The 27,260-nt window shown below is 39.0% G+C and overlaps 1 protein-coding gene across 1 annotated transcript in view; it reads left to right on the top strand.

Moving 5' to 3' along the window:
* The window catches only part of cdh22 (cadherin 22), a 315,121-nt gene that overhangs the window by 157,448 nt on the left and 130,413 nt on the right, over positions 1-27,260 (top strand). Inside the window, exon 5 of the mRNA XM_042495051.2 lies at positions 584-707. The gene's annotated coding sequence lies outside the window, so the exon portion shown is untranslated. The remainder of the gene's footprint in view (positions 1-583; positions 708-27,260) is intronic.

Below are 27,260 nucleotides of genomic sequence, written 5' to 3'. Positions count from 1 at the left end.
GTCAGGACAAAGTTTGTGTGATTAGACTCAAGTTAGACTTTAATTTACATAGTTAAATAGCTGTGCGCAGTCTCCAGGGACCTCTGCATGTAAGACTTGAGGTAAGCGTGGAGGAGGGTGGTGGGGGAGAAGGTGGTTTGGAGATGTAAAGCAGGTAATTAAATGAAGATTGTTGGCTATTGAATGATCTCCTGGGCAAATACAGTACCTCCTCCTCTCCCTCCCTCCTCACCATCCCTCTCCCAACCCTCGCTCTCTAGCCTTGCACCTGAGATGAAGATGACAGTTAATGATGGTGTTTTTTAAAACCACTTTACCTCCTGCCCTATAGCTCACTCGCTCTCTCCAGACAGACTGGGTTATTTTTTTTTTGCCTCGTCTTTCATCCTTTATTGAGATAGGTCTACGCCATTTTTCTCTATATTCCATTAGCAAATTGCCTGGCCCCTCTTTCTCTCCCTCCGTGTTTTCACCTCCCCAGGCGCCCCCTAACCCTCTCATTAGAAATCTAACTGGGGAATTTATTCATTTAAACTGGGGAAAAAACAATGTAGCTCACTCCAGGATCTGTTTTATTTTTCAGAAGTCAGAGCAGAGCAATGGAGCTGGACAGAGACTAATGTTGGGTGGCACAGTAAAGACAACCTGAAGGACCTGAGCGCCATCATTCGCACAGAGTGGCAGCGAGGTCATCTGGCAAAGGGATGGTGAGTCTGTTATTTGCATATGCCGTGGGCTAGGAGGTATAAAGGTCTGCTTAGCTTCTCCATTTAAATCCTTTTAATAAAGTGTTAAGACAACCATTAGTAAACTGACCAGCATATAGTTTATTTTGCTGAGCTATAATTATCTACTTTTCTAGATGTGCTGGCCTTGACCAAATAATCCTACACTTTGTATAAGTATAAACACCGCAAGCTGTATAATGTTTTTGTCAAGATGTTTGATTAATGTTTATAACAGCCATAAAACTTTTATTTTAGTATAACATTCAATAACTGGTGGGCATGCCACAAAATTACAGGTCTGGGCTGAGAAAGTTTGTCCTAATAAAAAAACAATTCCCCTTCCGAGCTCAGACGAGGTTGTTTTGACACCGTAGGCAAGTCTGAGTAGCACATAATCACAACAGAATCTCTTGCTGAATAAATACATTAATGTGATCTATTATTACTAATCAATCTATTACATTCACAACATATTCATATGCACAACACAACAGCTGCATTACATTTGGGGTAATCAGCATTTGATTACCATAATAAAATAAGTCAGTTAGTTAAAGCTGAGTCGATTAAATAAGGGAGGGAGGTGGGAAAGAGACAGTGTTTTCAAACTGTGAGCGATTCACTCAATATTCTGCCCTCATTTGTGTTTCACTACAGCATGTGTATTCCCAATGCTCCGGATTACCCCACATCCAAAAAACTGCTGAGTCAGGTATCTTAGAGCCCTCGCAGACTGCTCCTCATCTTAATATGTCTAGTCCTGTGTCAGGTCTTTGGATATCAGGGTTAATATCTAACTGAAGGATCCAATCTTCAAGATTATGTGTGTTTGATTTTGTTTACACCATCTGCCATCAGATGTAATTGAATGTACTGCATGGTATAATCTGATACATCCGGGGGTGATGTTTTGCTACTGCTGTCATTGTGTGTGTGTGTGTGTGTGCGCGCGCAGTGTTCCATAGCCTGCAGATGCCCTGTAGGAAACCAAAATAGCCGGTAGATGTCCTGCAGGAATTAGTCCCAGCCTTATAGTGAATCGTGCTCCCTGAGCTTTACTCATTTAGGTAATATCCTCTGCGTTTGATTAAGGTGTTGAGGGAGGCTACACATCCTAATGAATGCATTCTCTGTTTGTATTCATCTGTGTAACCCAAATAGTTGACTGACAAAATTGTTGCATCCTAAGAGACTGATTTTCAAACATAGCTCTTCTTTATATTTATGAGTATTATTATTTTAGCATTTATTTTTAAATGTTTTTAGGTTCAGTTTGGGCCTCTCAGTGTAGCAATAGGTTATCTCTGGGAACATTTAACACCACAGTCCTCATTTACCATAATCTGAAGCATTTGATACTTTGACTTGACACGCACATTAACAGTTTGGTCTGATGCTGCCATGTGGAGTGATGAGTGAGCAGGTGCAGTAGGGGTTCAGTGTCAGGCTCAAGGACACTTCGACGGGGCACAAGGCTGCTGCTGGGACACATTGGCACTTGAGGTGATTAAATTGTCCCTATTACAACCTGGTGTCTCTAACTGACTGCTGTACAATGAGAAATTAGTATCCACTGTTCATCATTTTTAGTAACTATATCTGAACAACAAATACAGTTTCTATTATTATAAAAATACTTAAGTGAGGGCTTTTATATCCTCTTAATTTCTGTAGAAGGAATAGTTCCACATTTTTGGAAAATACATTATTTGCTTTTTTGCCGTAGACTGTGAAATAATGGACACAGCTACCAAACACTGACTGTAGTGACACCTTCCACATAGCCTGTCAGAAGTGTCCATACCCTTAATTATGCTTAATTTGTTTGTCTTGGTAAAATGTAAACGGGTGAGTTATATAAAGATTCATCCTCCTGCACAGTTGTAATGAATGTTGAAATTAGCAATAGAGACCAAAAGTTTTTTGTACCAGGCTGTAAACATGTTTATTTCTGCTGTGAAGTTGGGCATTTCAGCATGGTTGAACATGGTTCATCTTTTGGTGTTGAATGCCTTTGAGGTTGCCATTTGTTTCTCACCCAGAGATTTTGAGAGGTTTCTTCCACTCACACATTTTTTCGTTTAATATGAAGAAGCTATAGCGAGGCAATAGTTAGCCTATGTAGTCTGGAAACCAGAGTGTTTTATCTGTTTTTGCAGTTGTGTGTTTGTCCCCCTCCAGTTCAAAAAGATTTCTACCATACACACCTTAGGCCAATCATAACCATTTATGTGAAATGGGGTTACGGTATACACAAAATTTGTAAAGATGTCATATTTTCCGTGCGCACCTTTGCGCTAGGGACATGAGGACAAGTGTAAGTTTAGCTCAATGAAGAGGAGCATCGTTGAGGCATTTTTCAAAAACAGCCTATTTGGTTGCAGTTGATGTGTGTTCTGTTGAAATATTGTTTTCAATTTATAATGGCAAAAATTGGCAACACTCATTCACAGACATATCAATTCTACACCATCACAGCTCATCTTGATACACTGTATACTGTTTACATTTCTCCATTGCTCAACACTACGTCACATTTCGTTTCTTTGATTGGTAGCATCTCTTTCCAGTCTCATCTAGAGGCATTTTAGTCTAGTGATGTTGATAACATCCTATGGGAACAGAAAATAAATGTAGAAGTTCCAGTCTAATTTGCATGAAATGCATGTATTTGCAGACTAATTTGCATTGCCAGAAACTGAGAAAAACAGTTAGCTTGGTTCTTTCCAAAGGTAAAAAAAAAAAAAAAATCCACCTACCCGCACCTGTAAAGCCCTCAACACACAAAGCAAAGTGTAAATATGCCAAGTTGTTGTTTTACAGGGAGTTACACGCTACTTACTATTTCTTGTCTGGGTGGGGTATCGATCTTGTTTTTACACTCGGGTTTTGTTCAGATTAAAGAAATTTGGAAACAGTGTTAGTTAGTGAGCTTTTCTATATTTCCTTTGTTGCCTGCTGTTTTCATTGTTTAGGCTAAGCTAAACTAACATCTCCTTCCCCTAACATCAAAAAGCATATTTCCCAAAATGTTAAACTATTTAACTAAAATGTACCCTCTTATCTATTATAAATCTATTATAATTCAATGATGCATTAATATCACACCAAAATCTTATATTAATACTCACCAGTGATGTGAAATGTAACACTTAAAAAACACATTTCATGTGTTTAAACAAGGTTTAGCAACAGCATTTGTCATCATAAAAACAACAGCTACAGTAGACTTCAAAGCTGTATCCAGAGAAGTACAAAAAAAAGGATGTTGCATGTGATTTGTGTGTTTTTTTTCACCCCACAGAGGATGTGCAGTTCAAAGAGGTAGACTAGTAAAAAGTATGTCACTGGTACCACGCCAGGATAAGGTATTACTAGCTTTAAATCCTTCGGCGCTGATCAAAACCAGACTTGCTGCACACACACAGAAACTGCTACATCCAACAACACAGAGCTCTTTACACACACACACACACACACACACACACACACACACACACACACACACTTGTGCTTTGACAATAGCTTGAACAATAACACCAACAACAGTAACCTTTATGATCTGGTTCACAGGCCAGATGACAGTCAGCAGTATATCATACCATTTGGCCAGGGATGCTGTAGTTCCTCTCCTTTATCAAGCAGTCTCACTGTATATTTATTATGCAGTATTATCAATAATGCATCAACAAACAAGGACAAGACATTGTAGTTGCATTGTTATATGTTCAATGAATGTATTCAAATTTAGCCCCAGGAACAGTTTTGCTTTGGGGCTCTGGAATGATAGGAGATGGAAAATGCTCTTTGGAGTATGTTGCTCCATCCCCAGAGGTTTAACAAGCAAAGATTTGGATTAACTTCTTCAAATGAAAATATGACTGTTAAGTCTGCATGTCTGAGTTGGAGGGTTTTTAGAGGCTTTTCCAAATCTCAAATTCTAACAGTTTAGTTCAGGACATTTTGTAATGTGCAAGCTTTAAAACCTGTGCGAATATTTACAGTACGCCTGGCTGTGTGTGTCCATCTATATTGGTTTCTCCCATCACTGTGTGTGCTGTATCTGTAGCTGTGTGGACACGAGTGTGTTAGACTTTCTGAGTTCATTTGCTCATGCTTGTGTACTCACATGCCTCAATATGTCTCATAATCCAGGAGACTGGCACACATCATCGCGTTGGGAACTGGGGAATTCAGAGCCGTTCTGCCACATTCATCAGTCAAAAGAAACAGACAGAGAGAACTTATGTGGCTGTGTTTAGCATATTACACAAAATAAAGAAAGATTCTGACTGTGCGCGGGGAACGGCTGCCTCACTGAATGAGGAATCCGCTGTGGAGGAGATTCAAAGGGGCAATTTTACACCAGCTTATGAGCAGGGGAGTGAATAGAAGGATGCACACTGCCTAGAGACCGCCAGATGTTACACAAGGGAATCCATCTGCAGCAAGACTGACCAAGGGTGGAATGATTCTAAATTGGCTCTGAAAAATTGGGTCCTTACATACAAACAGACGAAGGAAATATTTAGGGAACAGAGTGTCTTAAGAAAAATGGTTGCCAGTTTAATTCACCATCTTTTTCATAACCTCTGCCAAGCAGGCTATGTTACGAGCTCTGTCTGCCTGTCGTGAGTTTGTAGAATATCTCAAAAACTAGACAGATTTTTATCACATTTGGCGGGAAGTCCAGCCACAGGCCAAAAAACTTTGGAGTTTTGGTGTAGATCCCAAGTCATATTTTCTTTTTAAGTTTAACATTACAGCATTTCTCAAGATGTTTGCTTGTTTTCCATCAACTACTGCACTTACTTTGCCTGGGTCCAGACCTTGGAATAAACTTACTCCTCCAAGTTGACCAATTCGTCTGGCATTGTGATATGAAACAACCATTTCTGATATGAAATAAACATATTTTTCTTCTCATAAGAAATAAAACAGCATCTTATTTGGAGATTACTAAAGTGCCATCTGTTTTCCCCCAACTGCCCCTTAGTAGAAATAAGTAGCAAGAGAATATATTAGCAGGAGCTCTTCTGCTGTGCTCATAGGCTTCTCACAAGTGAGACAAGTCTAAGAACAGATGAATTACACATAATTATGACTCAATTTGATCACTGACACAAAATTGTGTGGGTTCAATTATGCCTTTTGGATCTTACTGTTATCTCAAGAGGAAATTATTTTATACCCATAGAGATCAGTGCAGAGAGAGAGTAGAGGATTTTAAGATCTTGAATTTAAGATCAGGCTGAGACCAAGAAAGGATATTTTTCAGGAGATGAGTTTAAGAAGTATGAAAAATGTTCAAAATTTCATAATGATGTTAGGTCGAGCTCAGTTGTCTAGGAGACATAGCCTGGACAAAGACAAGATCTTATTTTGAATTTTCTTTTCCTCTGAGTAATGCTGTTATCGGGCGTTGTCAAGCATCGTCAAGCATTGTCAAGCAGTATGCTTTAACCAAGGAGGAGTAATAACAACTATGCCAAGCCCTGCAGACAAGATAGACGCTGCTATCAGGGCTGTTCTAAATCCATATGTCTTCTCAATAGCGTCCAACATTTTTTTGTCACTCCACTCTCAAAACCCCAGAAAAAAGGTATGTTGGCATGGCTACAAATCAGTGTGGACTTAATATGACATTAGAATCAGGCGGATATGTTGGTCTCTAGTAATTGGTAGGGTAAAATCAAATTCCCCTCTCCCGTGGAAATTGGTTAGAGTGGACACATGTCAGACTGAAGATCCTCAAGCCTGGTGTCAGGCAAGCCTTTACTGAAAAAAATGACATGCCTCTAGTTCATATCTTTGTTAAAATGTATTTTTGGGTAGGTTCTTATTTTGTGCATATGATGTGGAAACAGAAAGAAAGAAAAAAAAACAAGTAACATCAGAAAATGCACAGGTAGGAATAGGAAACCTCAGAGGGCTTATTAAAGGAGCCTGCCTAACATCAGGTTAAAGTCAGCTGTATACTATTACTGGCAATTTACAAAAAGATATACATATTTCAAAATATCTTTTAAAAAAAGGAAAAGATAAATAATATATATTTCAAACAAGTAGTACTAAAGATAAAAACAAAAAACAAAAAAAAGAAATAAAATCCAATTTCCAAACAAAAAAAATACTGGAAATAAATCAAATAAAAGCAAGGATTATAAAATCATATATTTGCACTGCTCACATAAGCTATATCATGGCTCATTTACATAGAACTGTACTCAATCAAGATAAGTTGCCCAAGAGCTTCCTTTTAAAAATTAAAAATGAGGAGTGACTGCAAAGTGAAGCATAAAAGCTATTCAATATAACTGCACCACGACCTAATTGAAAACTGGCCAAGGATAATCTGCGGAACTGACTATATAGAAGATCACCAGATCTGGTGTGATAACAGTGTACATGAGACATGGTTGCAAAGAAACTTTGAAAGGAATTAGAAAGTAAAATTATTAAGAAATCGAAATACAAAAGTGCTTCAAATGTTCAAAACATTCAGAAAATATCCCCTTTATAAAAATAGTGACACATACAGATGATTGCCGAGACTTGGCAAAGCTACAGTATGCTCTCTGAGTGCTTTCTATTTTTGCAACATAATTGCAGTGAACTGTTGAATGAACAAACACAACAAATGTTGCCATTGCTTTTACAGTTTGATATAAGGTGAGATAGAAGGTCACATAAAGGTCACAAAGGGAAACAGCAGGCCAACCTAAGCAGCCTAAGAGTATTTTCAAGTGTAGGTTTTATCATGTATCCTTTGTGAAGGCTACCTGACTATTCTAAATGCTGTCAAACCCCTGAGAACTTTGTCATATGAGGCTGAAATTAAACAAAAATAAAGGTATGTGAAATAGCCACAAAGCAGAACTGAAAGAGTAACATGGTTACCCAAGATATTAATGCTTAAGCTTTTTTTTCTAGCTACAATGGTGTAAAAACCTGAGATGAATTTATACTGTAATTCAAAGATACTGCTTCAGATGGCTAATCCTGTAAACACAATAAAAACACACCACAGTATGAGACTGCTGTTTGTTCAAACCCTGTTATCCTTCTCCAGAGATGCTGTGATTCCATGGCAGATGGGTGAGGTGAGAGGCAACACCATAGTGCGCACTTATCTTATTACATTACAACTGTGTGTTGGTGTGTGTGTATCTTCGAGATTGAAACAACTGCTGGTCTAATCATTCAGCATGTTAGCTATGGCAGGTGGCTGGCAGTGAGGCGTGCTCCATGTTAAATCCAGCTCCTGTTGCGTTTATTGATCTTTTATCTTTTATGAACTAACAGACAGGGCTTTTGTTTTTGCATCTGTAAACACTGGTGTTGGTTGGAGTTGATGTAGACATTGATTGTGTCTTGTTTACAGGGTGGTGTTTGGTAGGGTGTAGGTCTACATATAGACAGTAGGGACATTTTTCTACCAATATTTTGGGCACATTAAATTATCCCTGCCCACATTTGAGTGAAATTGTTTGAGTTGTCATCATCCTGACAGTTGTGTACTTTAAGGTACAGAACAAATCATTTCTTTTATCGGTTCAGTAAGGAACAGTGCATTCTACTATTCAATTCAGGGATGATCCTGTATTGTGTTTTCAGTTAGTTTTGGAATTTCACCTCCAATGTAGAGCAGCGTATAGCTGCTTATACTTTGCCTTATCCCAAACACGGTGCTCTGTCATTCAAACAGTTTGAACGGGATACTGCCGTGTCAGCAGAGCAAAAAGTCATGCGTAATGGAATATTTTTTCATTACAATGACCTAATTTTCAATACATTATAAGTTTATTTTTGTAATATTAAAAAAAATGTTTTCAAAGTATTATAACTTTATTCTTAACTTGTCAGGGAATTTAGATGTAAGATATGTTTTGAAAGTGCATAAAGTTGAGCAGATATCTTTGAAACACACGTGAGCTTCTAAAGTCCTGGGATTTGATAATTAATCACAATGAATTAATTTATCACTGATGTGAATACGCACTAACATAGGTAAGGTTGCAGGCAAGAATACTTTTCAAAGCAATACAGAATGCCTGAGACCCCCACTGCATTCTGTTCCATTATACCCAATTTTTACATGTTGAACCACCATTGCCTAAATTAGGCTGTTCTTAGAAACTGTACGTTTTCCTACAAAGAGTAATGTACCCAAATTCATATATATCCCACATATTTTAATATTCTGGGATCATGTGATCAATACACTAAGACTCTGAGTGAACATTCAGTCTTTTTACCATGTTTATTTTCGTAAACCTACCCATACAGTAGACTTTTATTGCCTAAACCTTACCTCTGTAATTGAACATTAAAAATGTAATGTCATTTGTGGGGCGCAAATTCTAATGATGTCTTATCATACAAGGCATTTCTTGCATTTTCTGAAGGTATCATATGACCTGTTTTATGAGAATAGATTGCCTAAACTGAGATTTTCTTTACATAAATCTCCAGAATGCATTAAAAATGAAGTGTTAAACGTTAAAAATATCCCCCAGACCCCCAACTTGGGGGTCTGGGGGATATTTCTTGTGTCATTCCTTGTGTCCCCACCAATGATAAAATCCACGTCCTTGGGTGTATGTACAGTGTAGGGTTTGTTCAAAACTTGCGCTGCATTTCTTTTTCAACCAAAACTATAAAAGAATGTCCAGACTGTTGATCCTTCAACAAGGAGTAACAACATAAATTAAGCGGTCAGTTTCTCTTGGCTTGTGTTGCAGCTCATGTTGTTTCCTTTCTGTTACTGCATTGTAATTACGTGCCTTGCTGCGATAAACAGGCAAGCTACTATGATTGTTCCGTTCAGACTAATAAGTTCCCATAAGTCTTTTCTCTCTGTTTCAAAAGGTTTCCTCACATTCTGCATGCTTTCAGTCCCTCTTTGACTTCCTTCTCTATCTTGCACGGGCTATAAAAAAGAAAAAAACCCAGAGACATGAAACCGGAATGGAAATTCTGCCAGGCGCTGCCACCTCCTTAGATGCAATAGTGAACTAAGCAAGGGGATCTTTGAGGAAGCAAAGGGACTTTTAATGAACAGGCCCTTTATTGATCTGTGGACAAAACAGTCGTTAATTATGTGCGGGTGGGCATTTAATTGAGGGAGTGAAACAAGGCCCCTGCTTGCTAAGCTAATGCATGGTCAAGAATGAGGGGAATTTGACTGAGTCCTATGCCATTGGGGTAAAGGATGAGACACAAACGATCACTCAGCCAATTCCTCTGGATCTTCCTTTCTCCCTCCCGCCCTTGTCTTTTTTTCCTCCTCTGTCTCTCTACGCCTCTCCTTTTCTTTGTCTTTTAGTCAGTGACACTTTGTGTGTTACTCTGCTCTCCCTTTGTTTTCAAATTTGGAGGAAATGTCCTTCATCTCCTCATTTTCCTCAACTCTGTGTGCTCTTTTGTTATCTCTTCAGCCCAGTGTGCCTCGCATTTTTTTTTATTTTCTGACATTAGAAAGTGTCTAAAGCATAGAGAATCTGGAAAATGAGCACATTCACTCAATATGCTGCTCATGTGTGTGTTACAGCACCCATGTTTGTGTGGTTAGTGTAATCTAGTGTATAGGTTTGATTTGTAGCCGTCAGTCATCATCAGGCAGCCCACTGTCTCATGACTCTGCTCAGTGAGTCTTATTATGTGCAAGCACAACTCTCCATCTCTGCTGACTGCCTGTTATACTGTCTCTGTGAACGCTCTCAAACTGATGGTCATATAATAGGTCCTCGGCTGTAGTTTTAGTCAATAATTCTAACTGTTAGATCAAATTTTAATGGTTATTTTGTTCTCTTCCAAGAGTTGAGAAATAAAGCCAAGGAGACAGATGAATTAAGGATGAAGCAAACAACTGCTAATGACAAATAAATGAGAAGAAGAATAAGGATATGACTTTAAGATGTGAAGTATTTTCTAGATCTAAGATAAAGTCATAATTAATTATTGATCACGCTCATTTATGACCTGTTGTTTTAGGAAATAGCAGCACAACACAGCATATGAGGGAAAATCTTCATTTTTTATTGGAAAAGCATAGATGAGGTACATCCCCTGAACACAGAGGGGGGGATAAGCTTGAGAGACCAAACCTTTTTATTTATTTATTTTTTACCAGGCTGTAAATATGTTCATTTCTGCTGTAAAGTTGGGAATGTTAACATGAGGGTGAGTGGGGATTGACTCAGTTTTGGAGCCAGCTTCAAGTGGCCTTTAGATGAACTGCAATTTTTTGCATTTCTGCATTAGCTTCATTTTTTCAGCCACTGAGGTTGCCGCTTGTTGCTACACCATAATGCCAGATACTTTTCCACCTGTACTCCCTGCATCTTTGGGACTATCTGATCATTGTCTGATTAATCTTCTCCTGACAAACAGGCAGAAACCAAAATCTGCTTAGCCTAGTCAAGATTGCTAGAAAATGGACCAACGAGGCAAAGCTGGAGTTACAGATCTGAGCTTTGACTGCACTGATTGGAGTGTTTTTGAGGCTGCAGCTACAGATTTGGAAAGAACTCTCTGACACTGTGACATCTTTTTGGTCTTTGGGTCACCCATAAAGCTCAATCAGATGAGGCTTAAATAATCAGTCCCAGCATTGTGTACAACATAAGAAAGGATAAATCCTCTGTCACTCACACCACAGTCACATCTGGAGATGAATGGTGGTGTTTAACTGAGGAAATACACAAGGTGTAATCCCTACTGGGGATGAGTTGTGTCGCATGAGCATGAGTGTATAAGCTCAGCGTGAGTTAGATTCTCATTAAAAGAGGCTTATTTATCTCTACACCTCCTAAAGAATCAAGGCTGGCGTCTTCAAGTCTTTCGGCTGGCAGCAATTACCATACCTATCAAGTAGCTTTTATAACGCCTGTTCTGTGTCATAAGAAAGATGTGCCAAGCTATTACTCAAGCTGCTGGCACTTTTCACAAGGTGTAAGTGTTGAATGCGCTCTCAAAATGGATTTATGTAAAGGGATCAGTTTCTGTGTGTGGAAAAAAAACACATCTATTTTAGAAGTTAAAAATATAGCTTTGCCATCTTTGCCTGTCTGGAGAAAAGGGAATAGTGATGCGATGTTGTAAGTTGTTGAAACCTCTTGTATTGGGGATTTAAACTGCAGCTTTGCTTTGCACTTGTCAACTGGAAGTTTAGACAGTGTTACACTGAACATCAGACAAGCGTTGGCCTTGAATAATGCTGAAAATCAGTTAAAAATAATACTGATTTGCAGAAAAAAAGATTTTTTTTTCCTTTTTTAAAATTATTTTTTAAATTCTTTTAGACAGATATGAGGGAAAGAAAATTAGCAATATGCAGTATTGTTCCGAATGCATACCAAAATAAGTTAATTTAGTCTCTGCAGGCCAAATCTGGCCTGCAATAGAGTGCCAGTTGGCCCGGTGGCCATTTTCATTTTCTTTTACTATAAATAAGGTGCCAGAGTGCATAAAAGCATCAAAATAAAGCTTGTTTATCCAAAAAAAGTGCCAGGGGAGAATGTCTTGTATCCCCAACAGTAGTCTGAGCTAATTGTTTATATATTTGTTATTAATGTTTGTCCATTAACTGACTCCCCTGGCCTCCTGTCATTTTACAAAAGTGGCCCCAGGGCAAACCAAGTTGAGTCTTCCTGCTTTAGTGCAACAACAGATGATCAGGAACAGGGTGTGCACTATACAGTGCCATCTTTAATGATGCAATGTTCACATCATATGGAATCTACCATATTAAACAGTCACTACCATGTAACCCCTTTGCATGCTAGTATTTAAGTTGCCGAAAGAGAAAGGACAGATGGGAGAGAGACGGGGGAATGACACGCAGCAAAGGGCCACAGGCAGGATTCGAACCCGCCGCTGCAGAAGCCTCAGACATATGGGGCGCACACCCGAGTTCCAGTTTTTTAATACTTAATAACACACATTTGTCTAAAAAGTGAATGCAGATACCTGGGTTTGTGTCTGCTCTAAGCCCTAAGTTAATGAAATTTTGTAAATTAATACTAGCTCTGTTTTTTGTTGGTGATGCACCAAGTTATTGTCTGATACTGATGTGTGGATATCTGCCTTGTTCACAGATTAGCCTATCAGCAAAGATAACATTGACTGATGGCAGTAGGTGATGTTTTTTTGTGTGTTACATGCATTTTATGCAGCTTAAGAAGCATGGCTCCAAATTGCGTACCGTCATTCTGAGAACAATTTGTGAAATACGAAGATCTTCCCCGAGACACTGCCAGGATGAAAGGATGTAGTAAACTTATTGCTACATCACAGGACACACCATATTTGTGGGAGAAATCTGATGTTTTTACAATAGCAATATGAAAAAGATTTCAGAGAGGGAGTGATGATGAAAAAGGCTCTTGAAGCAGTTTATCAAAAAATTCATATGAAAGAAGGATATTCAAAAAGAAAATTCTTCAATTTCAATGACTTAATTTTGCTTTTGAGATAGTGTTATGAAGGATTGATTGACTTTTAATCAGTTCAGTTCTTTTTTTATAAAGATATCTTTGTTTCTCTGACACAAAGGGGGAATAAATTAAATCAACAACAAAATAAACAACAACACAGAAAAAAAACTCTTGGCTATCAGCCAAATTCTTATTTTTAACATTGATATCAGCCCAGAATTTTACATTTGCTGCACCAAAACTGAGGTCAGTGATACATAACTTAATTTGTTCTTTTAGTGTGGACGCTGGTTATCTCAAACATGGTCTATCCTTTGGCATGAGCAATTGCAACACCATGAGAGTGTTTCCGTTGCATTTCCTCCATCCCACATGGCAATAACGTGGGATTTGTATCAAAAACAGCTATCATTCATTCTCAAATACAAACATTTACTCCGTGGTGGGAGTGATTGAAGAGGTGTCATAAATAACTCAAGTCAAACTGGTAGTATTTTTAGTGCTAGTCCAAATTTTAGCGCAATTCCTGGGAGGGAGAGTGGAATGCTTGATAAATATGAGAACTGATCGTATATGATGAAACACAAAGCAACTCCTTGAACCCAGGGTATCCAATGTAAATTTAGCTTATGAAAAGATAAAACCATTTATTAGCCCTAGTTGAGCTGTACTTCTTTAATAATGCAAACGGCCCTCCAAATGTCCACCTAGTGTCAGGCTCTGGTTGTAGAAAATTCCTCTGCTGATAGTATTGTGTGACTAGCCATAATATCCCACTGCTGCTTGGAGGGCTATTACTGTCATAGTAACCCAACAGGGTGTCATTATATGGCAACAGCTGCGACTATTTGTTTTTTCCCATGTTAGCACAGCTTCACAACTGTGTTTGTGTCTGTGTATGAGCACGAGGAGCAATGTGTTCATGCTTGCTTGTGTGTATGTGTGTGTGTTTAACATGCATCTGTTGGTGTAGTATGTATCAAGTGTGCCTGTGTGTGCCTGTGTGTGTAATCTGCAATGCTCTTTTCTCCCGGGGTCCATAACCTCCCATTGCTCTATGATAAATGTGTGGCACTGTGGTGCATGTGTGGCCCTAAAAAGAAATGGTCGGCTGGCTACTGTGTTCAGACACATCATTACCCTTATGGATCTATTGATTGTTTGTTGGTGTGCTTTTTCCTCTCACTTTGTGTTTTACCCCCCCCCCCCCTTTTCAATTAACTGCGCTTTCACACACATTAAACCCACATGACACATGGTTAATTATTTGCCAGATTAAAGAAAAGTTTGAGGCCTTGTCATTTGAGAAAAAAATACCAATACCGATAATTATTCCAGTGCCTAAAATGACCTTTGTGCGGTCTTTTCTAATAGGCAGCCTTTTGTACATGTGTGAAAAATGATTGTTTTCACCACAAAAAAGTCTGCACTGATATGAAATATGTTGTATAGCAATGATCATAGTAGCATGACATTGTTGTCCTGCTGAAAATGGCTTGGTAATGAGGGTAGGGTGAATAGATGGATATACAAAGCTTTTGATTTTATCAAGAGACTGGGCTTTGCATCCTGTCTCTGACAGAAGTGTTTTATTTACCAAGACGAAATAAAACCTTAACCATGGCAAAAGCAAATGGGGAAACATGATAAAATTCCTTTTGGCATAGAGCGACAAATGGCCTTTTTTGTCGTTGAGGTATGATCACCATTAGACAATTTGCATTAGAGTGTACAGTAAGTAAATGAGCAAGTGAAACTTTATTTATAAAGCACTTCTTTAAAAACTGGAAAACACCTTGAATAATGCTGAAAAAACTGCTTCACACACACACACACACACACACACACACACACACACGAAAATAGATAAAGTAAGAGATAAAATGTAAAACACAGCAGAATGAGGGGCAGAGGAAAAAACTCTTCACTAAACTAAAGTCTGATAGTGTCTCACATCTTATGACACAGTGAGTTTTTAGTCACACGTAAGACTGCAAAGACGGGGATCTTGCAAAACTACATCTGGATTCCTTTTGAGGTTATTTTCCATCCTGCTCCTATTGGAAAATAATGTGCCAAACTCCCTTTAAGGAATGCCAAATATTAACATTTCACACATGTCGGGGAAAAAAACAAAACACATATCGAGAAACACAAAGATTAAAGGCGTCATATGTGGACAATGTTTTTGTCAATTCTGCATCCATATAAGCTCCATTTGCATACAGTGCATTACACAATGCAAACAATGCATTTTGGATTTTGCTGCTCAACTCATCAACAGCCTCTGTCGGTTACCTGCACTGTTTTAGTTGGAGGAGACCATGGGAACCAGAGGCAAACTTCAAAAATGAAGATTTCCCACCAAAAACAATATCCGTTGCTGGATCAGATACATGATGAATTGATCATTGATTCTTGTTTGTTATGCAACTCCACCAGTTTCTCCTCTTTGTCCACAGTCTAAGATAACTGAAACTTTTTCTTGCCGTCCCCGAGTACCGTGTTTACTGTGTACTTGGTTTTCTTTTTTTTGTTTGATGCTCTAGAGAGCGCAGCTGTTTTTCATTATTTGCATGACACAAGACTAAAAATTTACAGTATTGATAAACACGTTTGATTTTAACCGAATGGCAAGGCGCAAAAAATTACAGACTCAAGATAGCTCACACTTAGTGTTATGACCATCTTACACCAAACTCTCAAGATCACGGAAGCCCATGAACTAAGTTAAAACTCTTATGATTTTATTCTGGAATTGCAAATTGGTTGCAACAATGAAATCACTTAAAAAGTCTTTTAATGAAAGGCCAGCATAAGTAATCAATGTGGCCTCAGTTCTTTCTTTTCTTTAGCATGCCTATTACTGTTCCACTTCTGTCATATATGTACTTATACACATACTGTATACTGATGATAGCTGCATTAAGCAAAACCCTTAGAGCTGTCGTGCTGTGAAAATATCTAGAAGCAGGTGCCATTACATTTTTAAAGTGATGCTGATCATATAGTGACTTTTTTCTATATCATTAGTAAAGAAATTAACTAGGCTATAGGTGAAAATCTGCCCTTCAAGCATGAGGTGAGGACAAGTATTAGTCACACTAATGGTGTGTAATGGATTTTACCTGAACAGTCATCAATTATCTTCCCATACAATCAGCATTAATTGATCACAGGAATCATGTATACTTTACATCGTTAATGTGACATTAACATATTGGTGCGTGGGAGTGATTTAGCCACATCCGTGCACTTCTTTCGCTTGCTTGTGTGTCTCTTGTCACCAGCAAGGCTCGTGTATTCGTGCTCGCTGTGAGGTCAGATCCAGGCAGCTACTCGCAGTCTTGGAAAGGAAAGTCAACCCACACACTACCTACATTTTGACTGAACACCTTCAGGGCTTTACTGTCTCCAGCTCAGTGCTGTTTGGAACCGATCAATCATTTTATTTTTCTCAAGACTGCAGGTGTCTCTATCAATTCAGTAGCAAAGGACTCACAATCCACAAGTCTTTTTTCTTCTTATATGAAATGATAGTGTGAATATAAAAAGTTAATTCTAAGTATTTTATTGAAGGCTAGGGCTTTTTATGATCTGGGGTGAAAGCTATATGTGTTGCTTATCTGCAAATAGATAATTTCTCATTTAAATTCAAATACAGGAACAAATTTTCTTTGATGCAAAACCGCTCATCATCCTTCCCTCTCACCTTTCCAAAAAAATCCTTAAACCTGAAGAGAGGTTTTCAATTTCCAGCAACGATTTCTGCTAACAACCCTGGCCTACCAGGATCTATAAGGCCATTACTATTCACAGGAACAACAAGAAACAAGGCGGAGCAGATGTCCCATAAGACTAACAGCAAATGCACGGTCTTGCCTCCTTGTGTTAAATCAACACCATGCTCTGTTTAAAAATAATTTTTCTTGAAGCTTTGCTTCCACTGTTTGTATCTTTGCTGTCTGTGAAATGTGTTTTCTCTGAAGTAGGATCAGACGAGCCCTAATGCGTTATTTTGGCAAGGCGGCACGGCAAACTTAGAGGACACTGATTGCTTGTGTCCTCCACTCTAATGCTCTTGTTAATTCTCCAATGAAGCTGATTGCCACATTCAGATGTGTGGAGGGGGTTAGAGAGGAAAACTGTTAGCCGTGCAGTGACGAGTTCCTGCGGCAGCCTGCCATTAATTCAGCCAGTGAGTTGTTTCACCTCTCGTCTTTCCCTCTCGCACTCTCGTTCGCCTCCCCACACCCCCTCTCTCTCCTTTTTCTGTCCCTCAGCCGCTTCACATAACGCTCTAGGAATTAAATTAGAGCTTGCGAAATCTTCAGACATGCTTATTACCGGGCTGGCATTGTTGTAATGTGTCTGACCTTGACCTGTTAAGGATTAATCCAAGCAGACAGGGCTGAGCAGGCACCCCAGCTGATTCCCATGCAGAGCACAGACACAGGTTGTGTTTACCAATCTGAGAGAGAAGAGGAGAACAAACAACAAGTACCAGCCCCTAACTCAGTGAGAGCAGTTTGACTGGACTCACTGTGTCACATCAGACGGCAGGAGGGGAGAGATGTGACAATGAGTGTGTGTTTGTGCGTGTGTGTTTAAGCTGGAGTTGGCAGAAATCTGGAGAAGGCAAAAAAAAAAAAAAAAAAGGCAGAACTTGAAAAAATACTCTCCTCCTGCAGCTCTCCAATCTTTGACCTAAGCTCCTCCCACCAGAAGACCAAGGGCATATAAATGCACTTCAAACAGTATTTCAGTGTTTCCCATATATCGATTTCATAATTCTTACTTCATTGTAGAGTTATGTGCAGTACATTTGCTTAGCCCTTCATTGCCCCTCTTTCTTTCTCGCTCTCTCTCTGTTTATCAGACCACAAAAAACTAAAATTAGCTAGATAGCCACCCTACCGTTTCTTCACTTCTCTGCCAGCTTCTGTGGATTGCTTCACCTGGAGGAGAGTGGAGATAGGCTTGAAATCATCCAGTGCGAACCTTTCAGTGCCATGTGTCACAGCGGCTGGTAGTGAATGGCAGCACCAGTATTTACCTGTGTAATGGCAGCAACAGAAAGTTTGCTGATCCTGCAGTAATATTGTAATAGCAACTTTTTGCAGGATTCTCCGCATTAAATCAGGCTTTCACCAAAGAGTTGTGCATGGACATGTGCATTTTTACAACAGCCAATAGGAATACCCTTTCTTTAAAACTACCTGTGATTGACCAAAGTGTTCTGTCACAAGCTAGATTTTCTAAAGCCTGAAAACAGAGCCAAGAGGAGGTGCAGTAGTCTAGTGTTCTCTTAATCCACCTAGATGACAATGTGCTCAAAGTTAATTGTGGTATTTTTGCCCAATGACACAAACATAAAATTAAAAATAAAACACAAACACATGTCCGCCCACTCACATCAGTGTATATTTGAATATTCATGTGTTTATTTGCAAAGGTTAATACTGAAAGAACACTTGCATCCCAGCCAAAAGAATTGTGCTTGCCACACTTGTTTGCAAGCTTTGTTAGGGGCTGGCATTTGGGTTCAGATCAGGCAACCGCAACAGGCTTCATGAATGTCTGCCAGTGTGGTTTGCTAATGGGGTCAAAGTGGGCTCCAAGTGGGGCCCATGTGAGCAACCATCCTTAGGCTCACATGGGTAATTTTGTCCCTACTGTTGGGCTAAGATAGGCTACCAAAAGCCAGTGTGAAATTGCATTAATATCATTTTTGCATTCTTCTCCTTTTCATCCCAGCCAATCCCTCTCATTATTAAACATGGAAAGGCAATGCTGGCTGCCTTGCCCAAAGAATTAGAATAAGTTTTACTCTGTATAAAAACAAAACAAAACACAGCAAAAAAAGCAAAACAAAACAAACAAACAAAAAACAAAACAATGAACAATGAATACTAAAAGCCTATGATTTGAAAGCAATACTGTCCTGATTTGCAACACACCATTAAGCAGCTCTTCTTAAGGACTAATCAAATGCAGCCAAACTTCAGCTTTAGCCAAAAGCAATATCTGTAATGGCATTTTCAATGGAAGTAAAGACCTTTACGAATGTACAAAAGATGATCCAAGGCAAGGCAACTGTGTTTCTGCAACACAGTCACATACACATACATAGCAATTCAACAGGCTTTAAGTAAGATTGTCGGGCAAAAACAACCAAATAAAGCAGCAGGGAAAGACCAAAATAAACAGCTAAGGGTGCAAAAAGTATGTTAAAAGGTTCAGTGCTTATCTCTAAGTGTAAAGTTAAAAGTTAAATACAGTGATGAATTGGAATTGAATCTGGAAACAATCATGACCTGAGGGGTGAAGGAGGCTGATAATGTAAATGTATTTTGGTCATTAATACATAGAAACAGGCTGGAAGCTAGAGCAAAGATTTGAGAACTGTAGTAATGTGTTCAGCTGTCTTCGTTAAGACAGTAGCAGCAATGTTCTGCGTAGCTTTAGTTGCCTAAGGTCTGAAGAGACCTGCGAAGAGCCCATTACAGAAGTCCGAACTACCAAAGATGAGGGGAACTAGAAGCAGGTAAAATTTAGGGAGGGCAATATTATGCAGCATTTTAAAAGCAGTTTCTTATCAGTGTGATGTGTAACAATGAAGTGTGAGAATACGGAAAACCAACATACTAATTTTCTGCATGGCAACTATGTGCACTGAGTCAGTAGAAATTAAAAATGAAAAGAAAATAGTATCTCAGGTCCACTTCACACAGTAAAAATCTAGCCAGACAGAGAATGTCTAAGAGCTAACGTCAAATACACAGCACATAAAATAATTGCACCCCAAAATTGATGCTTATGATAGCTGTTGTGTCTAGTCCCATTCTGTGACCAGCATAAAGGCTAAAGTAAGCAAGTGCATATCAGCTCAGCTCAAGCAGTGGGCAAATTGTAAAGACTTTCACCCCATTTTTTGACCTTTGACCTGTGACCTGGAGGTATGGCATCATTTGGAACAAAGGATTTTCATTGGTTAAATGCTAGCTGAAATTAAGGTCTGTCCAAGTATTTTTCGGGGGGGTGTGAAAGCATGCATAAGAATCTACAAAATCAGTTTTTATTCAATTCTGTACAAATTTTTGGCACAAAATTAGTGCTTGGTGTGAAACGGCTTTAAGTCACCATCACACAGTTACATGTATACTGCCAGTGATGTAGTGGTTACTGATGAGGTGGGTGTAGTGCTAGGTAGATAGGTTGGCTATCAAGGGCAAAGTGGGTAAACTCTTTTAGCTTTTTGGCTGATTGGTGGATATATGGCCTGTAAATGGCCAGAAAGTGATGGATATGCCTCGTATACCCGTCATTACACCACTGTACATGAACATTATTAAGGCAAAGTTTGAATTAAACATGTGTTTCTAGAGTTATTACAGTCCTCCTCCATTTATATTCAGGCAAGCCAAACAAGGTGAAAAGATTTATTCCAATCTCCATTGTTTACCATGCTATAGGAACATTTCATGAGGTACTTGTTTTCTTGCTACACAAACCACTAATTTAAGGCAGCACATGGGGGCACATGCTGTTTTCTGTGCAGAATTTAAATGCAGTGGAAACCACAGTGTGGCTTTGGAGCCAAACATTATGTTCCTAAAAAGAAACACAACCTCACATTTGAATTGCAGAGTTGTCATATTATACGTAGGAATATATGATTCTACAATGAGTGAGGTTTGGATGTCTCTGGTATCAGTTTGTCCTCAAACATCCATAACTAATACAACATGCGAAGTGAATTCTTTAGTGGAAAGGTGACGCTTTTCTCAAAGAGGACCAAATATTTTGCCTCTATGTAGGTCATTAGTTCTCAAAATCCTTTACTCTCAACGGTGCTAATCGGTTGCCTAAATTTAGTAATCCTGTTGGCGTGTGAGGGCAGAGATTCTGCAACACTTCTAAGGAGCCTGCAGAAATGTTGTCTCTCCGGTTTAGATAGTTATGATGTCTTCAGATGGAGGAAATAGCTCAGTGAGCTATGCGATTATTTTCTTGTATGCTGTCATTGAGCCATAATTGAACATCTCTTTTAAAAGTAATGTAATTTAATACAATATTTGTTGTGAAGCATTTCCTATTTTTTTGGCACTACATGGAGGAGGTGATAATTTCCAGAATATGTTTGTTTGTGAGGGAGAAAAAAAATACAAGGAGCACCTTACAATATCATGCAAAAAGGCTGTTGGATTAAATTAGACTGTGTGAGTCAATGTGCTCCAGCATTTGTGTGTTCAAATGGCAATTACCAACATGAGGTACTCCATGACAGCTTAATGACAGAAAATGCATTTTAACAGCTAACTGTTAAAATGTCAGCGGTTTTAATTCATGTGATTGTGTGAGTTTTAGTTGTCTTCACATCTTTTCTTTTTTTGTCTAAAGTTGCTGTGTATACATAATTAACATGTAACAAAGAATATTCTTAAATTGGAGACTTACTACCTAACCCCTTTTCCTGTGTACAAAAAAAGAAACACAAACACTCACATTTGTTGTTTTTTTTTTGTATTTAATGTGAAAGGGAGACTGCAGTAGTCACAGGTATTTATTAGTTCTGATCAGCAGTGATGAAGATATGACACCTTGGCGGATGTGCTAATTGTACCCCTTTACTGTTGCAATACAATGACATGGCACCAGAAAAAACCACCCACCTCCATCAAACCAGAGCTCTACCATTGTTCCAAATGTATTCTGCTGAGTTTTAGTGAGTGACTGAATAAAACCCAATTTTTACAGGATTATTATTACCTAGGAACCTCATTTGATTTCAGACACAAATTCTGCCACACATTGTTGAAAAATCATCCATCTCATCTTTCAAGAACTTATGACTGATTTGAGCTTGCTTTTTCTGTGCACAGGGCTCCATGCTGTGTAGCGGGAGAGCCTTCTGCCGCCAAAATGCTGTCAAAACTTTCATTTGTAATCACCAACACAGCCTCTGTAATTCTTGACTACAAAAAAGGCAGAAACAAGGCGCGGAGAAAACAAACCAAAATACGACCCCCGGGGCCAGACTCTAACTCACTGGGTAGAGTGTGGCATACAGGTCTTTAGCAGCAGCCTGGGTCTGAATCCGACTCAGGGCTCTTTGCTGCATATCATTTCCTCTCACCCCACCCCCTTTCCATTCTCTTTACATCTGTCCTTTCAATAAAAGGTAATAAACGCCCAAATAAGACAAAAAAAAACCAAAAAAAAACCCCACCAAACTTCCCAGGGAAGATGGTTCACACATGACAAATTTTTACACCCAACCACTGTGTTTGGTGGGAAAAAAATTATATATATGGTAAGGACTATACAGTGGAATTTTTACTTGACAGTTTATGAAAACGGCAGTCAGATCACTGATGATCACCATAATTATCACAAATCACTGTGGGTCCCCAGGTAATACTAATCCCATGCAAATAGGGCTTAAAGGTTTTTTTTAAAAAATGTAACCACTGTATTTTCACTGGCCTACATGCTGCTTTCTGCTGTTTACTAACCTGTTTTCTGGTCATATTGATTGATTGGTGATACTTAATGTAACACACCAGAAAAAAAGTAATAGATATACTACTGTGTACACTCATCTAAACTATAGCCAGATAAGTATACACAGCCCTGCTGAAAAATAGTCTTTCTTGCATGTACATTCTAATTTTGGTGGAAAAAAATGTATTAGAGTACAATCAAATCAATTCTCATAGTATGCCCCTCTCCCCCCCTCCACACATACACACACACACACACACACACACACACACACACACACACACACACACAAACAAACATCCCAATTTTCTCATGAATGAACTATTTTTTAGAACTATTTTTTAAAACTAGGAGACAAAACCCATCATGACTGTGCATTCAGCCCTCCGCCACATGGTCTTAGTGTCTCCATCCTTTTCTCAGACACTAACGCCACTGTTTGCCCAGGCTGCAATTAGTGTAGAATATTCTGTGCATTTTAAGCATGCTAAGTCTCATCTACGGCAGAAATATGGAAAACGAAAAGGAATAAAGTTTTCTCCCTTTCCAGTCGTTTCCATAGCAGCCAGCAAACTTAAGCCTGTGACCCCTCATTTGGACTCTCACTTGGCCCCATAGCCCCTATTAGCCCGAAAAGATTCTTTCTCTTTTCTGTATCTCTAATTCTCTGTGCTTTTTTTGTCTCATTTTGCCTCTTTGTCTCCCTGTAACTGCAGTGACTTATCCTCCCTGTCTCCCTGTTTCTCTGAAATTTTTTTGACCACATTTCTGTGTCCCTGTGTCTCTCTCCATCCTTTTTTCTCCCTCTCTCCTTGTCTTCGTCTCCATTCCTCTTTTCTCCTTCAACAATGTTTTGTGATTGGCAGCTGAAGCTTGACTGCAGTAGAGTTAATAGAGAATAGAGAGGAATACCTAGAGGATTTACAGCTGAGTGGAGACGCACAAATAAGATAATGACTTGGGAATAACAATTTTGCTGCACCGTTTGGGAAGGCACTGGAGAGAGAGAAAGAGACGGAGGGAGGAAAGAGGGAGAAGCGACAGACAAAGAAAGCCTTAAAGACACTGAGGAAGAGGGAGAAAAAGAGGCAGACATAAGTGAACAGATTCCAGGGGCGGCTGACTTAACAAGATATTTCTAAATTGGAGAAAATAGTCAGTATCCCTGTGGGTTTTCTGAAAAGATAAAGCTTCTTATTTTTAGAAAAGTAGCTCTGATGAACCAAAACAGTTATTTTCCTTCCTGATGCATTTGTTTTGATGCGGGTCTGGTTGATTGTTGACCATATCTTCTGTTTCCTAATGTGACACTAAAGACATTTTGAATATTAATACTTATGTTCATTGTGTGAGTGTTTGTGTGGGGTGTCTCTGCATTTGTCTTGTATCTAGCCTGTTTGCGCATTTCTCATCTAAAACAATGGCTAAGTACCAATATAAAGACATTTTTCCCATAACGGGAAGGCGCCTGGTGAGGAGAGATAACCCACTAAAATTCACAATACCCGAGCATCCCTTTAACTTGCCAGACAGGAGTGGGTCACCCATCAAAACCATAATCTATAGTCATTTGGTTGTCAGAGTTGTTGGTTGAGTTATAGAGGCAGGCGGCTCTCAGAGGGCCTTCTTAAGGGACCTAATCTCAGACGAAAGACAAGGGCTCTCGGTGATATCATTTTCCCCCTCTCGCTCCACTGCTCTGTCCCTCCATCATCTCTTTGACATCACTCAGCGCTCAACAAAGTAGCTAATGAAGCAGAAGAGGAGAGAATATTTGCCCAGTAATTAAGAAAAATGAAAGGAAGTGGAGTTTGAAAGCTGACACGGGTGCACACTATAATTGTCCTCTCCTTGACGTGGGAGTATGGCGTAGGCTATACTTTTCCAGTACACCCTTCTTAATTCAAGTCTCATTAGCCTTTCACTCTCTGCAGCCCTAAGATCTCTGTCTGTCTCACAATTTCTTTCTCACTTCATTCCCCCTCTCTCCCTGTCTCTGGTCACCTCCCCAGTCAAGTTGGCGTGTGTTTATTATATTTGCCAACAAATTGATGAGCTGAAGTAAAAAAAAAATAAAAAATGCAGACGATGGATCAGCAATTTTCGGTTGAATGCATTCAACTTATGACCCAAATGCACTGAAAATGCCTGATGTGCCCTTTTTGAAGTACAACTGTTTCAAAAATGGCCGGCTACACACCCAAATCATGCTTCAAGCTGCTTTGATGCCTCTTCTCCAACCTTATTTTCATTTTGAAATGAGGACCCAGTTACCAAAGTCAGTGAGGCAGACAGGAGAGAGACATAGAGACGGACCATCTGTGGACATGCAGCAAGAGTGCACAACAGCTATGGGCAACAGATAACAGCTGAAGTTAGCTCTGTTAGCTTAGCTCAGACCTTTATAAACAATTGTGTAATTGCAATTCTGCAATGCAAAAAAAAAACAACCTACCACTGCAAACATCATCATCTGTTGTGTTTTTACATGTCAGATACTAAAAATAACACAAATAAAACCTTACACTGGGGATGTCAGTGGTTTACCAGCAAAGATATTATTCACAGGTTTGGATCTTAAAGTTCATTTTGTGACTCAGTTTACTGCACTGAGCACCACTCAGGTCTGGTAAGTAGCTAGCTAGCAGAGCTACTCATTTAGCAATAACCATGAGCAACACCATCCCAACCCAATAGCGCTGCTGTTGAAACATTGTATCCACCCCTTCCTCACTCCTCTGTTCACCCTGTTACCAGCTGATCACAAAGCTGCTAGCTGGCTAGCATTTGCTCACACCTGTGCAGCGCGAGCCAGGAACCAGGGGAGACTCTGTAAGGCATGCACACTAGTGATTGCCTACATATATTGCAACCCTTTTCCTAAAACACTGCTGTTTTTTCATGTTAGAATTTGAGAATGCTCGCAGTGCGTCGTAGGAGCATCAGTAATCGCTCTAAGTGCATGGGTCTTTAGACACACCAGTTATAATCAGTATGTTTCATCATCATCTCCTGTTCTGGAAATAAAAGACAAATTCTCAAATTCTGACCTAAGATTACTAAAAATGTGCTGCTGAAAAAATATCCAGTACTGAATGTAAAGCTTTACCAGCTGGGCAAGTCTTAACAAACTGTTCAGAAATGTAGTATTACGAAGCCAGCCCCAGGTGCCTATTTTTCACACCATTTCCAGACAATGCTGGGTGCCCATTATACGGGGAAATAGGCTTATTTTGTATTTCAGACAGACAGAAACGCATATAGAACTGGTAGAAAAAAATATCTGATTAGTGCAAATGCTGAAAATAAATGTTTTAAACTGCCTGGGATTATGCTTGAGCTAATTTTTAGATTTTTTTTCCCTTCCTAATCGGAACCTATCCATTAGAAGTCAGCCAGAGGCTTAAAGAAGCTGGTGAGGGATTTTTCAGCCTACCTGACCTTCATCAGAAGAGGAGGGTGCACCTTAGAGTGCCTCTCATTACCTAGTTGTGCACAGCCAATAGAGCTGTGATTTATTTTTTAAATCAAGATGAAACAGATTTTGTAACATTTATTAATTTGTACCATTTTAAAATAAAGTATATAAGCACATTTTAATAGGTTATGAATCAAACTAGAGATATTTAGTTATAATTACTTACAGATTAGACTAAAGGCACTTTTGTTCGTTGTTTACTCATGCAGTGAACATTTTACCTGATTACAGGAATCTTTGTATTTACTCCATGTGTCTTATCCTTTTTTTTTTCTCTGGGATTTAGAGTGGACGCTACAGAGGAAAAGCTACGATTAGTGGTTGGGTAATCAAAGCAATTAATAGTTAAGTAAAATCCTAAGCACATTATTCTATCCCAAAGGGAATAGTTTGGCGATGTAAGCTCCATTTTAAAGAGGTTTTTAAATGGATGACTAATTTATTGCCAAGTGTAGAACTTGACCTTTAGTTTTTACATTGATTAACAATATTTTCACATCTTAATTTAGTTACACTTTGCCCATTCCAGGGTATTAGTTTGCAAATTGCACTTGATTGTTTCTGTTTGCAAGCTCATTACTGAATGGACAAGTATACTATTCTGTAATTTATACCGTTTTTTTCTTCTTACTCTCTCCACTCATAAATAATGTTAATCCTTAAAGTAGCTCATCATGCATCTTTTCTTTATCTCTGTACATGTTATGACTTTCACTGCAGCCTTCAAAAAAATTTGATACCAGTATACTAAACTGAAATCTCCATATTACTGGTAGTGCAGTTTTTATATTTTCAAAAACAAAGATAAACAGAGGTGCCATTTCTCAGGCCCTGCAGCAATGTTGTGGTTGCATCATGTTGTACAAACCAGTGAAATGAGGTATTTTTACTTGTTGAAGAAGTCCAGGATGTTGAGCTAACTCGGCTGAATTTAACCCCACCTCCCTACTGGCACAGCCACCCTCCTCCTGCCGGTCCACTTCTGGCCACATGCCGTGATTCTGATTGACTTCTGATGGACATTATTCTTTTTATGATGGTAATAATAACTTCAATATCATCCTAATGATAGTGATCATAATGCTGGGAACTCACTCTCCCAATAGT

The sequence above is a fragment of the Plectropomus leopardus genome, chromosome 2 (assembly GCF_026936395.1).
Source record: "Plectropomus leopardus strain MGB_pleo_1.0 chromosome 2, ASM2693639v1, whole genome shotgun sequence".
NCBI lineage: Eukaryota > Metazoa > Chordata > Actinopteri > Perciformes > Serranidae > Plectropomus > Plectropomus leopardus.
The sequence above is the reverse complement of the archived record's forward strand: the minus strand, read 5'-3'. Positions and strand labels throughout refer to the sequence as shown.